This window comes from Anabrus simplex, chromosome 1 (genome assembly GCF_040414725.1).
Source record: "Anabrus simplex isolate iqAnaSimp1 chromosome 1, ASM4041472v1, whole genome shotgun sequence".
Taxonomy (NCBI): domain Eukaryota; kingdom Metazoa; phylum Arthropoda; class Insecta; order Orthoptera; family Tettigoniidae; genus Anabrus; species Anabrus simplex.
In genome coordinates, this window is record NC_090265.1 from 537,908,697 (window position 1) to 537,924,660 (window position 15,964).

At 38.3% G+C, this 15,964-nt stretch overlaps 1 protein-coding gene across 1 annotated transcript in view; it reads left to right on the forward strand.

Moving 5' to 3' along the window:
* The window catches only part of LOC136857097 (ERI1 exoribonuclease 2), a 104,322-nt gene that overhangs the window by 81,374 nt on the left and 6,984 nt on the right, over positions 1-15,964 (forward strand). The window lies entirely within an intron of this gene.

Consider the following 15,964-nt stretch of genomic DNA (forward strand, 5'->3'; position numbering starts at 1 on the left):
TAAACTCTTTTTCTTTAAATTGTTTTGTGCAGAGAGATCGTTTCCAATTCGGCCATTCAGTGCATGATCATGGTAGCATGTGTTTGATGGTTGTATTTGTGGGCATAATAAGCTGTGCGTTCTCATTAATATGCCAAAAGAAAAATGTTAATTCAGTGATAAAATTAAGAAAAAGCTCCTGTGGAGTGGAGTGGAGTGGAGTGGAGTGGAGTGGAGTGGAGTGGAGTGGAGTGGAGTGGAGTGGAGTGGAAGATTCTTTCTAGATATAAAGGCCTTCCAGACAACTTCAGTGACAAACTATTTGATGGGCTTATTCAGTTATAGTCTGTGTCAAATGGGAAGTGTTTTGGCCTCAAGAGGCTGTCGCATTACACCAGCCACTCGATGCATTGCACTCTGATGAAAATTTCACTTCATTAAATATCACTAGTGCTGCACTAAAATATTTTTACTTCATAAAAACTACTGCAACGAACACAGCTTCCCATTTTACACAGACTATCAGAAAAGCTGGGCTTATATATGAGAGTTCTTAAAATTTTGAAAAAACAAGTGTAGCTGACAAGTGGGTGTTTGTTGTAAAAAAGTGTACATAAAATGTTGTTTCTCAGCACAATCTTTTAATCTTGGCTGAGTAGCAATGCAAATGTACAATGGAATGATGAAAAACATCAGGCTTCACTTTATTAATTAAGGCAGGTATAATTGTGAACACATTTTGATGTCTTGTGTGAACTTTTATTCCTGGTTCCAAATTCTGGCAACACTATCATTAGAAATATAATTGTTCTGAAAAGTACAAAGCAGAAAGTAGGTGGTGGGCATAAAACGTTGAATGGATCAGTCTGATCATGTAAACAGATGCAATCTAATGTTTCCGTTGTGTTTAACTTGTAGTTATTTTAACAGCTGCCAATATTCTATAAAATAAATAATATTATGTTTATATGGCTATCTTCTTTGGCAATTTGATATCCTGGTTTTTCAGTTTCAAAATCTGATCACCCTGTCGATAAGTAATGTTGCATTGTGGTTAAGTTTATTAGGATTTTTGCAGCTGCATAAACTTCGTTTCAGTTGCCAGTGATCTTAAAACATACATCTGTTGGGTTTCAATTCATTTACCGTAAGTGCCCATTCGACTCCGCTTCCCTTGGTATAATGCCGTGGTAATGAACAACTTTTTGCTTTGATACCTTTCCTTGAAAATGAGCATCTTTCTTTTCTGCTTCATGTTGACTTTTAAGCACTGCATGTGTAGAATTGTTTTAGGACAGACACTTGCGCATGTCTTCCCATGCTTTTGAAGCTTCTTTAAAGTCAGCATTATTATTTTTTTAAATTATTATTATTATTATTATTATTATTATTATTATTATTATTATTATTATTATTATTGTTATTATTATTACTGTTATTATTTCAGGGTGTCTTTTTGAGGAAAGTGTTCATACAGTAACAGTTTTTGTCATACAGAAAGCCAAACATCATTTGGCCCCTCGCATTCCCTTTTTCCAAACTAAACTTTCCAATGCTTTCAAGATAATGTTTTCCATGTCTTAAACTTCACATTAAAAACTCCCATCACATCTTCAAGCTTTGTATCTCACAGTGGATAGCTATTGTGAGATCTCCATGAAACTCTTCTACTTCATATGGTTCAGGGGTTCTGTTAGGTGTTTAGGCATGGCTAACTTGAGGCTTTATCAGAGATTTTTGGGGACCATGATAATCACAGCTACAATATACAAGTTCTTCCAAAACGGCAAGTATCTGGATTTCAACATAATCATTTCTTCCTCTTTTATCCTATATGTGTTGGCCATCATATTTTTGCTTCTTCTGGATTCTGTGAGGCAGACTGATACATCATTGCAAGATTCTGTGCTGGATTCGTCCCTGGAATATTGGTGTTTTAGAATTCAATGCTTTCAAGTTTGTATAAGGAGTTGGTCATTAAAATGCCATGCTTGCTGAGCAGATTGGCAAGAAACTTTTATACCTACATCCAGGTAATATTTATCTGTCCTTACCATGACGTATAGACTGTTGTAAACTACTACTCTGGAGTTCAGGTACTTCCCACTGCCCACTTTCACAGCGGTTACATTTAATTTATACTTTTAGTCAAACTATGAAAGGAAACTGCATAACAGTCTGGCTTCTTTAGACAAGGACACGATCAGTCCATCATAGAGTAAGGCAGGGATGCTTGATAGCTGATCCTACAAATTTCCTCACTAATGGAAATGAGTACACTAATGAGTACTGTTTTAATCTCTGACGTGTTGATAGTGTCCTTGCCTGAATAAGATACTTTACTATATAATGCATTTTTTTAGCTAATTATGAGGAGGATGAGTAACATTAAAGCGAAAATTTTAATTTTCATGGGACATTTTCTGATTGTTGGGAGCATTTGCTGTTTAAATGTAAGAGGTCTGTTTGGTTTTTTTTTTTTTCAATAACGTAACAGTCATTAGTCTGTCATATCTGCTACCATGAGAAATAGAGCTGTAAATTTCTCTGTCGGAAAGTAATTCAGGATTGTATATCAAGTAGTCAGACCAAAGGCTGGTCGGATCCTCAACAACTCTGCCATCTGCTGTCATATATAACCTAGGCATCACTGAAGATGTGTATGAGGGAAATGGAAGACTGAGGCAAGCCCACTGAAATGTATGCACCAACCAACACTATGAACATGTTTCTAAATTAAATTGTTTTAAAGTAATATTCTTATCTTAACCCAAATGCACTAGTAAGCAAACTGGTAAACACTGTATCTTCTGAGTTAAATATTCATAAGCATACTGGTCCACTACATGATCATGTATAACATTGCGTCTGAGGCCTGTTGTATGTGGTGAAAGTATTTGCAGTTGACACTCTAATCTAGATACCTCAAATGCATTCTTATGCATTAAATTGTTTCCTGGCATTCTTGCTCTCTCTTGTTGTTCATTGTCAAGATGGCTTCGAAGAAACGTGTGTGCAATTTATAAACTTCATTATTGGATCCGTATTGACCTTCAATCAACTTTGATTGAGAGAGAGTTTCCACCTTTTCAATACTTTATTTGCCCTACATATATTTAGGACTGACACATTATATTAGTTTAGGACATGTTTCGTCTCATATGAAACAACCGGTCAGCTACTCAACACAAGTTGTTAACCATCAGTCAGCCACGACAACAAGAACTAATACGACCAACGGGATCGCCAGTACTGAACATATTTTCAACATTCTACAATACATTAGCAAGGTGCAGAAAAATAAAACTTCTTTTTCCTTTTTTTCTCGTTTCAGACTCTTTACCTAATATCTTATCAGAAGATAAGAAACCAACAAAATACCAATAACGTGAACTAGGGTAGAGAGGAGTTTCTGCAGCCAACTATAGTGTCCTTCCATTATAACTAAAATTAGCAACAGCAGTTTATATATTGAGGTTTTTAAGCCCAAATATAAGATCAAATATATCATTTTAGTATTGCAACATTGATAAGATCTTTTGAACAGTTTAAAGAAAGATATTAACACTAAAAGTTTTACCTTTACAATACAATACTTTCAATACATGTTATACATTACTTGTAAAGAACTTTTAAATTTAGAAGGAGAAGAACACACCATAAATCATTATGAACAAGAAAATAAGTGACATAAATGTTTTTAAATGACTTTTGAAAGTTTTATTTATGTGTTTTATGGTCTATCAATGTTAAATAATTTGTTAGCTAAAGATGTCTCATATGAGACTAAAGGCAGAAACACACTACTGTCGCTTCACGTGAGTTTGTGCGTATCATGACGCAATCGAACATGTCCAGATAGATGTGCTATACCTTTCTCACACTGTACAAAATGTAGAGTGATCACACTGCACTCATGTCACGGCTGTTCACGTCGGCTGACGTCATCGTGCACGCGGACCACATTTTTCTGCTCTAGTACATATCTTGCAACGTGAGGTGTGAATAGAAGTAGCTCTTTTAGCGATATGGAAGAAATGTTCATTGAATTGGTGCGGGTGCATGAAAATCTGTATGATATAGGTTCAATTAACTATAGAAACCAGCAAATGCGGCACCAGACATGGGATGAAATAGGAAGAGAGTTAAAGATCACGGGTGAGCACTAAAATGTACTACCAGTAATTTTAATACACATTCAGTTGTTGAAAACAGTCCACACTTGTACTTATGATTATTATTGCAATAATAATATTTTCTTTCTTTCTTTCTTTCTTTCTTAATTTGTTTACCCTACAGTGTTGGTTTTTCCCTCAGACTCAGCAAGGGATCCCACCTCTACTGCCTCAAGGGTAGTGTCCTGGAGTGTGAGACTTTGGGTTGGAGGATAAAACCAGGGTGGAGGACCAGTACCTTGCCCAGGTGGCCTCACCTGCATTGCAGAACAGGGGCCTTGTGGGGGTGATGGGATGATTGGAAGGGATAGACATGAAAGAGGGAAGGAAGCAGCCGTGGTCTTATGTTAGGTACCATCCCAGCATTTTCCTGGTGGAGAAGTGGGGGAAACCACAGGAAACCACTTTCAGGATGGCTGAGGTAGGAATCGAACCCACCTCTACTCAGTTGACCTCCCGAGGTAGAGTGAATCCCGTTCCAGCCCTTGTATTGCTTTTCAAATTTCATGGCAGAGCCGGGAATGGAACTCAGACCTCCGGGGGTGGCAGCTAATCACGATAACCACTACACCACAGAGGAGGACAATAATAATAATAATAATAATAATAATAATAATTGTAATACTACACAAATTACAAATATTAAATTATCCTGTTGAATTAGAGATCAGTGAATAAATTTTTATTGTTTGATCCATTCACTACCGCACTGTTCTTTTCTTCCAATTTATTTTTCCACGACGAACGATTGGTAATTACAATGGCACAGAGCCTTCAGGCAAGTTGAAGTAATTTTTTTCATTTTCTCGTATCTGAAAAGCCTCCTGTGTAGGATTCTGCTCTGTAGATAAACAATCCACGGTAGGACTACCTACCCAAGGCATAAGTACCACATACTGCCAATACATCATGCTGCAATTTAATATAACACCCGCACATAATTTACTAAAAAGTAATTGCGAAAAATCGGTGGTATGGACCCTGCTAGAATTAAGCAATCATGGGCATGGTCAGTACCTGGAAGGGTAACCAAACAGGACTACCACATACTACCATCCAAAAATCATTAAAATAGTGTCAGCCATAGGTCACACTAAGTTCAAGTATCCACAAAACGTCACATAACTAGTACAAAACAACTAAAAGACCATAAAATTCATTCTAATATCTAACCACCGTTAAGCAACATTGGGCTTGGTCACTCACTGGATGGGTGACCAACGCCACATATATTCTTTACATCTTTAACAACTTCATTTCTCTTATAATTTCTTTACATCCTTAATAACTTCATTTCACTAAAACACATATATATTCTACTACCATACACTGGCGCCGCCCGAACATTTAAATGCACCGGTACTAGCAAAACTAACCAAACTCCTCCTCCCGGCGGGAGGAGGGGGCTTAAATTAGATGATGGACTGTGTAGGATTCCTCCAAATCAGTTGCAAATGCAAAGCGTACTTCGGCCAGTAATTTCTGATGATGGTGCTTGTTGTTTAAAGGGGCCTAACATCTAACGTCATCTGCCCGCTAACAATTTCATCCCTGCTGAGGTTATGTAAGTAGTTGAATTCATCTTTGTTCAGCCTGAAGTACCTCTGAAATTTTTCTAGATGCCCATTTAGCTCCCTTATTAAATTGTGGTATTCATCCTTTTCTTTCCTACGCAAATTAGTTTCATGTAACCACTGTTGTTTGCGACAGACAACAGAAACAACACAGGCAATTACAAGATCATCCTCCATCACACGAAGTATACTGTGATCTTTGAACATGAGGACAGTGCATTTCCTGTCTTCATGCCACATCCAGTGCATTGCCAATCTTCCCTCCACGCTGACTCAGCTCAGTGAGAGTTCACGTGAAGTGACAGTAAATGTGTTTCTGCCTTAAACATGTCCTAAACTAATATAATGTGTTAGTCATGTTTATGTAGGGCAAATAAAGTATTGAAAAGGTGAAAACTCTCTCAATTAAGTTGAAACAAATGAGTGGGGGAAAGCTCAGCAATTACAAAATTCAAAGTTTGCTAGAGTTTTTAGGTTCTGTTTTAGCAATGATACTGAGGGAGAAGTTTCTTATGGCCCTGTGCACGTATTATCACATGATTAATCCAATAGTTAAAGCGATGTTGGTGAAGAGGGTGAGCAGGATATTGAGTGGAACTGAATACATGATAAGAATTATCTGGTTATTCATAACTTTTCAGGTACAAGTTGAGTGGCCCAAGCAGTGGTATTTGCCAAAATGTAAATATAGGCAGTGTTTAGATGACACCATAGTACAGTACATTGCAAGTGAGACCAATAGGTATGCCAGTGCTGATCTAAACTTTTCACCAATCTATCGTATGGTTTTTAGTGCTGGGAGTGTCCAAGGACATTTTCAGCTCGCCTGATCCAAGTTTTTCTGTTTGATGCCCATACGCGACCTGAGTGTCTGGATGTGGGTTCATGATGATTATGAGGTAGGAAGACAGTGAAATCCGATGTTAGTACGTAACCTACTCCTGTTGAATAACACTAAGGGGTCTGCCCAAAGCTTTACCTCCCCATCCGATGAATGAATCGCCATCAACAGCATCATATATCCTCACTACATATGAGCACTGCAGAGAGGTTTGGAATTTAATCCAGGCTTTCAGCACACCATCTAGTAATTAGAAATTGTTTCCACCTCCTCCCCTATCCTGCTGGCCAACATTTTGATGGTGACTTTTTTTTTTTTTGCAATCAACAGGACTCAAACCGACTAACCACAGTGTCAGACCATGTAAATTTCAATGCCTTAACGATAATGGCCACTGGGAGAGTTTCACCAAAGCACTTGCATGAAATGCGTGTGAATATTGTTCTTTGCATTCTAGTGGAATTAGTGCAAAAGCCTATACAGTTCAGCTGCTGGTCCAAAGACATAAATGTTGATATGCCGTATTTTAGAATTACCATGCCTCGAGCTGTGTAAATATTTACATTTGGCAAACATTGAAACGGCCAATAAATCTAATCCACTTAGAAAGTTATGTCTACTGAAATGAAATTTTGGACACTGTACTGCCCCCTTCTTGCCGGGCAGCTCAGCCGGTGAGCGGAGTCTCAGTGGTAGACCGTTCACTTACTGGCTGTGCAGAAAATTTTAAGGCCAGGGGTAGCTTAAGGACTAGCGACAAATAAAAGGAACATTAAAAATAGGTTTTAACATTTATTAAAAACTAAGCACTCTCCACAATAAGAAAATTTATAACAAAATCTTGAAATTTCAAAGAGATCTTCTCGGCCAGTTTCTGAACTACTTGGGAATTCGGCCCCAGAAAATACGACTCTGCAAATACACAAATAAAAATTAGCCTAGTTGATTTTATAAAATAACCAAATTAATTTTTGAGAAAGCCTTTCTCAATTTCACATAAACTGATCTTTAAATTAAATAATTACTTTGGCCATTTATTTGCCATTAATAACTGAATTATTATCTCCTCACTTTAACTGAGAAATTCACATAAAATTTTTAATTGGTGAAATCATCTTCTAATCAACTTTTTTTAAATTATACATTAATAAATTGAAACATTCTTACAATTATTTCTTAAAGTTCTCCTCAGTAATTTCTATAAATTGACACAGCGTCATTCACAACGTTCTCTTCGTTTACTCTAACTTTTACAACATGTAAGGTTAACAGTTCTTAATCGGTGAATTTGATCCATGGACATGGTCCTTGCTTATTCATTTTTCTTTAAAGCACAAGACCCTAATCTATCTAAATTTCCGATAAAATCACCAAAGATTCATAAACGAGAAAAATATGCTCATCCCAAAATGACACAAAATTGGACAAAATACGCGTACAGCGAACAAGAGATAATCGCCATGAAAAATATCACAATCACAAAATATCAATAAATCATTCGTTCCACACTCACACTCGGGTAGACGGTAACATTAAGAAATATTTTAGCGAATTCTAGCCCTTGATTTTTATTTTTAATTTTTAGTCAAAGTCAGAGAAACATTTCAGATGACAGTCTCAGCTAATGAATACCCTTGCGATAGATTGAGAGGTGATGGTATCAGGATTATCACTTCAACAATGAAACTGAATTCACAACAATGTTCCAGGGAATGTTAGAGATAAAAATCATCAATAAAATTATTTTTCAAAAATGCCTAATACACAGGTCAAATAAATGAATGCGTCTGCGGTCAATGAGTTACGCCACTATTTATATTCTCCTAATATGTTATGGCTCTCGCTTAATACGTGCTCTATTTGAAGAACCTATGTCCGACATATTCTCTTCCTAATTGACTTAATTAATGGACTCACAAAAATAATCACAAAATCTCTAATCCATTTCTAAGTCCAAAATTATAACAATAACACAGTAAATGCAACCAGTGATCTGTCAAGACACAGCCGTATTCTAGGCCCACATTTACTCAATCTGAGCACACATTAATGCCATACGAGTTCAAACAATAATTATGCTCATGACCTTATCCCACATTTTAAACAGTAATGATATTCAATTATTATTATTATCATTATTATTATTATTACCCGCACGTGGTCATATTCACGTAGGCTGAAGTACAATAAATTTTATAGATGACTCTAACATATTTTAAGTTCCATAAAAGATCGCAAAATCATCAAGGAAAATCCTAATGTAGTGAAATGTGTCGATATTCTGTCCCGTATGACTCCAAATTAATTTTAAATTAATTAATAAATCAAATTATTATTATCGGAGGGGTCAATTAATTTTATCACACTCCTATGCTGAATTGGGACAGTCAAGATAAGTCTTGATGACATTCACACCAATCAGACTAACTAATAGAGCCCAAGTACACATTCACGCTCAATCACAAACTACCTTCCACCAAAGAAAGAAGGAATGAAAATTGTAGCTACTTAAACTATGAGAAGTTACTGCAATGAATAAATAAGGACTACGTCTACACTAATTTTACAAAGATGTACAGAAATAAAATTAAACATGGTACTCATGTGGATGTTGAATCTGGATTTCAGTGGATGACCAAGGAAATAGGTCAGGTCACCCTACCATCGAACTCCGTCCTTCTCCATGGCTGAAGACGCTTCACATATTTAGTAAATCATGGCAGGAGTGAGGACAAGCATGGAAAAGCAGTGGACTCCTTCATACAGGTGTGCTTGCATCTTGAAAATTTCATGAACCGCTGGCAGTCTTCCTCGTGAAATGAGCTGAAACTAATAAATCAGTCTTAAATATTGTTCAGGACACACACGCGATGAGTTAGATATGAATACCTAACTTTTAAAAATCTTCTATATTTCGTAGAGTTGAAATTAATCTGAACTGCTGAATTTTCAAAGTTCTACGGAGTAAATTTCCCCAGAAGCAGGACAAATGTCAGATTGTAGCAGTCAGGACCAGCATAAGAAGAAGAGTGTGAAATCCCACAGAAAGCACCACTATTTAATTATCTTGAGACGAAGGTGTGTCCTCGTATCGCTCGTGATTGGTCGAAATCTTGCGATCCAGCAGGTGTTACAATTTCATTGGAGAACAGTCGTGCGGCGGCCTTGATGATATTGATCGATCGGCCTTGGTAATTCCGCTGTCGTCATGTGGCACTCAGCTGGCTATAGAAGACATGACAAAAAAATCCCAGCGCACCCTCGCTCGCTGATCTGGTCGGGAAAACCTGTTCTAGGCAGCTCGCCTCACGGAGATATTGAAATGTTAAAACTTTCGCCCTGGCTGACAAAATAATGCACTAGCTCACTGTGATATTAAAATATTTCCTTTCAATAAATTATTTACCAGATTTGAAGGGCACAGTACAGACCTGACAAGAAAACTTGTTCATATGAATCGCTGGTGAAATGCAGAGGCCTTTTGAATTTCATTAAAAAGCAAATCAAAGTGGCATTGTTTGTAATAGTCAGATTCAGTAGGAAAAACAAGCCCAGAGAATTAAATAAAATACAGCTCGAGAAAGGTGCAGTGACTATATTTTGGTGCAGTAACATCCGTGCCATCAAATAGAAATACAAGGATGATGTTACTGTACTCTCTCTGGACTAGACTACAGGCTACTGATAGGACTGACAGGAAGACTGGAGTCATACAATTCAAACCCACAGCAATTATAGCCTTTAATGCTAACATTACAGGTGTAGATTTAGGAGATGAGCTTCTCAGTTTCATGTCCTGCATAGAACTTGCAAAGCAGACTAACATATATTTTTTTACCTTCTGGACATGATACTTAATAACTTCTATATTCTGCACCAAAATGTGAATTGGAAACGGGACAAAACATTCAACATTTTCAAGCAGAGACTGGCAAAAGAAATGATTGAATGTTCATTGCAAGATGGGGTTGTCAGAAGGGGTTCCATCACCCGGGGAGAACCTTTCAGACTGACCGGATACCATTTCCCAGTGAAAGTTGAGCCTACTTCTGCAAAAGGTATGAAAACATTGAAGTGGTGTGCCACTTGCGTGAAATACCAGAAGAGGAAGGAGACCGCGTGGCAGTGTCATCAGTGCAAAGTTCCACTTTGTCTGGAACATTTCTAGCCATACCACGTACTGAAGAACTTCTAAAGTCAGAAAAAAATGAAAACCTACAACCTGTTTTCCAGTCAATGACCGGGTCAGGGATGTTATGAATGAAGCAGATATAGGCTATTAGTACGATGGGGTCGCCACTCCCAGAGTGATTTATTAATGACTGATAGATGCTATGAAATGAGAATGGAGAGTGTTGCTGGAATGAAAGACGACAGGAAACACCGGAGCACCCGGAGAAAAACCTGTCCCGCCTCCGCTTTGTCCAGCACAAATCTCACATGGAATGACCAGGATTCGAACCATGGTATCCAGCGGTGAGAGCCCAACGCGCTGCCGTCTGAGCCACGGAGGCTCTTCTAAAGTCATATTGTGTAATATTTAAGATTTTACAAGACTTTCTTCATGTTTTACTTTTACTTATGGTTTTACTTAAGGCTGCATAGGCTACTAGAAAGTTGTCAGATTCCTATCAATGTCACTGAGCATAGCAGCTAGGTGCATATGGGCTAGTGGTAAACATGATATAAAATCATCTAACCAGACTTTTCAATTTCTAAAGTGTTAATGAGACAAGTGGTTAACAAAGAGTAGTTGAGTTTGTAAACAAGCCAGTCAAGACTTCAGTTAATTTTCTGGCAATCATATTTTCTCATAAATAAAAGCAGTCGATACGTGTTGTCCAAATTTCGTTGCCAAGTAAATGCTCAGTAATATCTTCTGTACACCGTTACAGAAACACTGTTGTGAGTAAACCTCAGTTTTCATGTGTATTTTTGATTCTCCTCTTACAGCTTCAATCAATCAATACCGATCTGCATTTAGGGCAGTCGCCCAGGTGGCAGATTCCCTATCTGTTGCTTTCCTAGCCTTTTCCTAAATGATTTCAAAGGAATTGGAAATTTATTGAACATCTCCCTTGGTAAGTTATTCCAATCCCTAACTCCCCTTCCTATAAATGAATATTTGCCCCAGTTTGTCCTCTTGAATTCCAACTTTATCTTCATATTGTGATCTTTCCTACTTTTATAAACGCCATTCAAACTTATTTGTCTACTAATGTCATTCCACGCCATCTCTCCGCTGACAGCTCGGAACATACCACTTAGTCGAGCAGCTCTTCTTCTTTCTCTCAATTCTTCCCAACCCAAACATTGCAACATTTTTGTAACGCTACTCTGTTGTCGGAAATCACCCAGAACAAATCGAGCTGCTTTTCTTTGGATTTTTTCCAGTTCTTAAATCATGTAATCCTGGTGAGGGTCCCATACACTGGAACCATACTCTAGTTGGGGTCTTACCAGAGACTTATATGCCCTCTCCTTTACATCCTTACTACAACCCCTAAACACCCTCATAACCATGTGCAGAGATCTGTACCCTTTATTTACAATCCCATTTATGTGATTACCCCATTGAAGATCTTTCCTTATATTAACACCTAGATACTTACAATGATCCCCAAAAGGAACTTTCACCCCATCAACGCAGTAATTAAAACTGAGAGGACTTTTCCTATTTGTGAAACTCACAACCTGACTTTTAACCCCGTTTATCAACATACCATTGCCTGCTGTCCATCTCACAACATTTTCGAGGTCACGTTGCAGTTGCTCACAATCTTGTAACTTATTTATCACTCTATAGAGAATAACATCATCCGCAAAAAGCCTTACCTCCGATTCCACTCCTTTACCAATATCATTTATATATATAAGAAAACATAAAGGTCCGATAATACTGCCTTGAGGAATTCCCCTCTTTATTATTACAGGATCAGATAAAGCTTCACCTACTCTAATTCTCTGAGATCTATTTTCTAGAAATATAGCAACCCATTCAGTCACTCTTTTGTCTAGTCCAATTGCACTCATTTTTGCCAGTAGTCTTCCATGATCTACCCTATCAAATGCCTTAGACAGGTCAATCACAATACAGTCCATCTGACCTTGGATGGGGACTTTGGAAAAATAACTTATATGGATACATTCATTGAAATACTCCTGATTGGGTAGCACCTCTTATGCCTCGCTTCACAAACAGTAAGCAGTTTAGGCTATGCCAACAACTTGGTCTCAATGGCAGACTGTGCTAGAAGTTTGCAGTCATCTGGGGATTTTAAAAGAAATGCAGCAGAGAATTAGCATTTCCTAGATTAAAAGGATGTCAGTTGAGAAAAAATCTGAAATGAAATGGCACATGTCTTTTAGTGCCGGGAGTGTCCGAGGACAAGTTCGGCTCGCCAAATGCAGGTCTTTCGATTTGACACCCTAGGCAACCTGCGCGTCGTGATGAGAATGAAATGATGATGAATACGACACATACACCCAGCCCCCGTGCCAGCGAAATTAACCAATGATGGTTAAAATTCCTGACCCTGCCGGGAATTGAAGCCGGGACACCGTGACCAAAGGCCAGCATACTAACCATTTAGCCATGGAGCCGGACAGAAGAAATCTGTAAGGACTGAATGACATGTACGGAATGTGAAACTGATAAGGTGGATCATTTCAAGTACTTAGAATGTGTATTTTTGGATGGTAGAATAGAAAGTAAAAGCGAGTCAAGGTGTAGCAAAGCTAACCATTGTGTTCCCAGTTGTGCAATTGCATATAGTACGGTATAAAAAGAATTTTAAAAGTGAGCTCTCAGAAGAATTTATTCTTAGATTGTTTGGTTTTCACACTGACTTTGCTGTATGCGAGTGAACCCTGGATGAACTCAGGATATCTTAATCATAAGCTGGAGGCAACAGACATGAAGTAGAAAGAATGATTGCTTTTGCAAACAGGTTGGGATGGCAGGAGGACACTCACAATGAACAGATACAGGCTATATTAGGAATTAACTTTATATATGTCTGCATGAACCTGCTTTGATGGTGGGGTCATGCGAGGCAAATGGAAAAGGATATGTTACCTAGAGAAATAATGGACCTGACCATGGAGGGCAGGAGAAGCAGAAGGAGCCCAAGATGACAACAGTTAGTCATTTTTATAGTTTTATGTGCAAGAGGTGTAGAACTAAAGGAGGCCATAGAGCTAGTTGCAAACAGAGGATTGTCGAGGTGCTTCGTTCATTCACACAGGCTTGAAGACTAAATAATGAAACTTACCCTACCACTCATTAATTTCAATACACATGACTGTTACCTATTTCAGATATGAACACAAAACAAAATGTATTTCTCCAAAAATATAATTATATAAAGTTAAACATACAGTATATATTACAAATAAAATAATTATATTTTACTTCCATCAAAGTATCCTCCCTTGGATATAACGACTGCCTCGCAAACTCGAGGCATGTGGTCAATCGGTTTTTGCAAGTATTTTGAGTCTGTATGATTCTGCACTTCCTTAACAACTTTGCAGAGATGTTCCTTGCTGGATATATGAACTTCCCTGATATGTCTGTCCACTTCATCCCAGACCATTTCAACGGGATTACAACCCGGGCTTTGATACGGCCAGAACATATCTTTCAGTACTATCAGTTTTTCCTTTGATGCAATGTACTTCTTACAGAACGCTGACCGATGTTTTGGGCCATTATCCTGTTGTAAGGTGAAACCTTTCCCTATTAAGCACAATCCACATGGTATTGTATGATACTGAAGTATGCGGTGGTATTGCTTCTGATCCATAATCCTTCTATTTTCACTATGTCTCCAATTCTATCTCCTGCGAAACACCCCCAAACCATAACAGAACCCACACCATCTTTAACTGCAAGTAGAACACACTGCTGGGCCACCTTTCCTCCTTCACATCGGTGAACAAATATCCTCCTGGTTCCAGAAAGCTTCAACTTCGATTCATCTGTAAATAACACTTTCTTCCACTCTTCATGTGTCCGATGTGTTTTCTAGCCCATTCGAGTCTCTTCTTTTTATTTATGGGCTTTAGAAGGAGGTTCCTTGCTGCCACACATCCTTTCAAGCTGGCTTCATTCAGTCTCCTGTTTCAACAGACATTTGTTTCTTGTTCATTTCTGCCAATTCTGCGTGAATTTGTGGCGCTGCTTTGGTCCTAGGTCTCTTACTAGTGATTCTGATGGATTTTTCATCACTTGTAGTTGTTATACGAGGTTGCCCTGGTCGTGGTCTGTCCTTATTGCTTCCTGTTGTCATCTGGCGGTGAAGGGTGTATTGCACTCCCGATAGGCACGCTACATTGTTTCGCAATTTGTGAATTGGTAAACCTGCTTGTCTGAGTGTTACAATTGCAGCACGTTTTTCTACGGATATCTCCATTCTTGGAGCCATAATAACGATGTTACTAAAAAACTGAAATGCAGGAACCAAATAGTATGAATCTTTGCAATGCTCGAAGTACACTGTGGACATCACAACACTACAGAGAACAACAGAGGTGCATTGAATGGACCTTCAGTGGTCAAGTAGGTAAACAAACATACCAGATCAGTTACCTGTTCTTTATATACACAGCATTCTTTTGGGGAATATTGCATCTAGATGAAAACAAACACACCCAACATGTTTAAAAGTGTTGTACTATTCCTTTACTTATTCAAGCGTAACCATGGTATTATACCATATCTGCAGGGAATGAAAATCCACAGCCTGTTTCCAGTCATTCGACCGACTCAGGAATGGAATGAATAAAGCCCCCATCTAGCGGTGAGGATAGGAATTGTGCCCGCTGCCGAAGCCTGTCACTCCTCTGGGGCAATGATTAATGGATGACAGATGAAATGAATGATATTGGAGAGTGTTGCTGGAATGGAATATAACAGGGAAAACTGGAGTACCCAGAGAAAAACCTGTCCTACCTCTGCTTTGTCCAGCACAAATTTCACATGAATTGACCGGGATTTGAACCATGGAACCCAGTGGTGAGAGGCTGCAACCTGAGCCACGGAGGCTCGCACATATCTGCAGGGAATTAGATGTAAATTATTAGATGTATTGAAATTAATGAGCGGTAGGATATAATAGTAATTAACGAAGATGTGTGTTCAATCAATTGTCCAGACTTCCACTCTTACAACTTCCAAAAGACTTCTACCCATTTCTGATGAATCGTACGTTGATCTGGTCTCTCGACAGATACCCATTGTTGCACCTACAGTTAGGCTATCTGCTTTGTTGGGATGCATAACCCACCCAGTGTGGTAAGGTCGTTTGGTTCCCAAGGGAAGAGTAAATACAGTAAAGAGATCATAATGTTTATACTGACCTGGGAGTTTCTTGATCCTTGCGATGGGATAA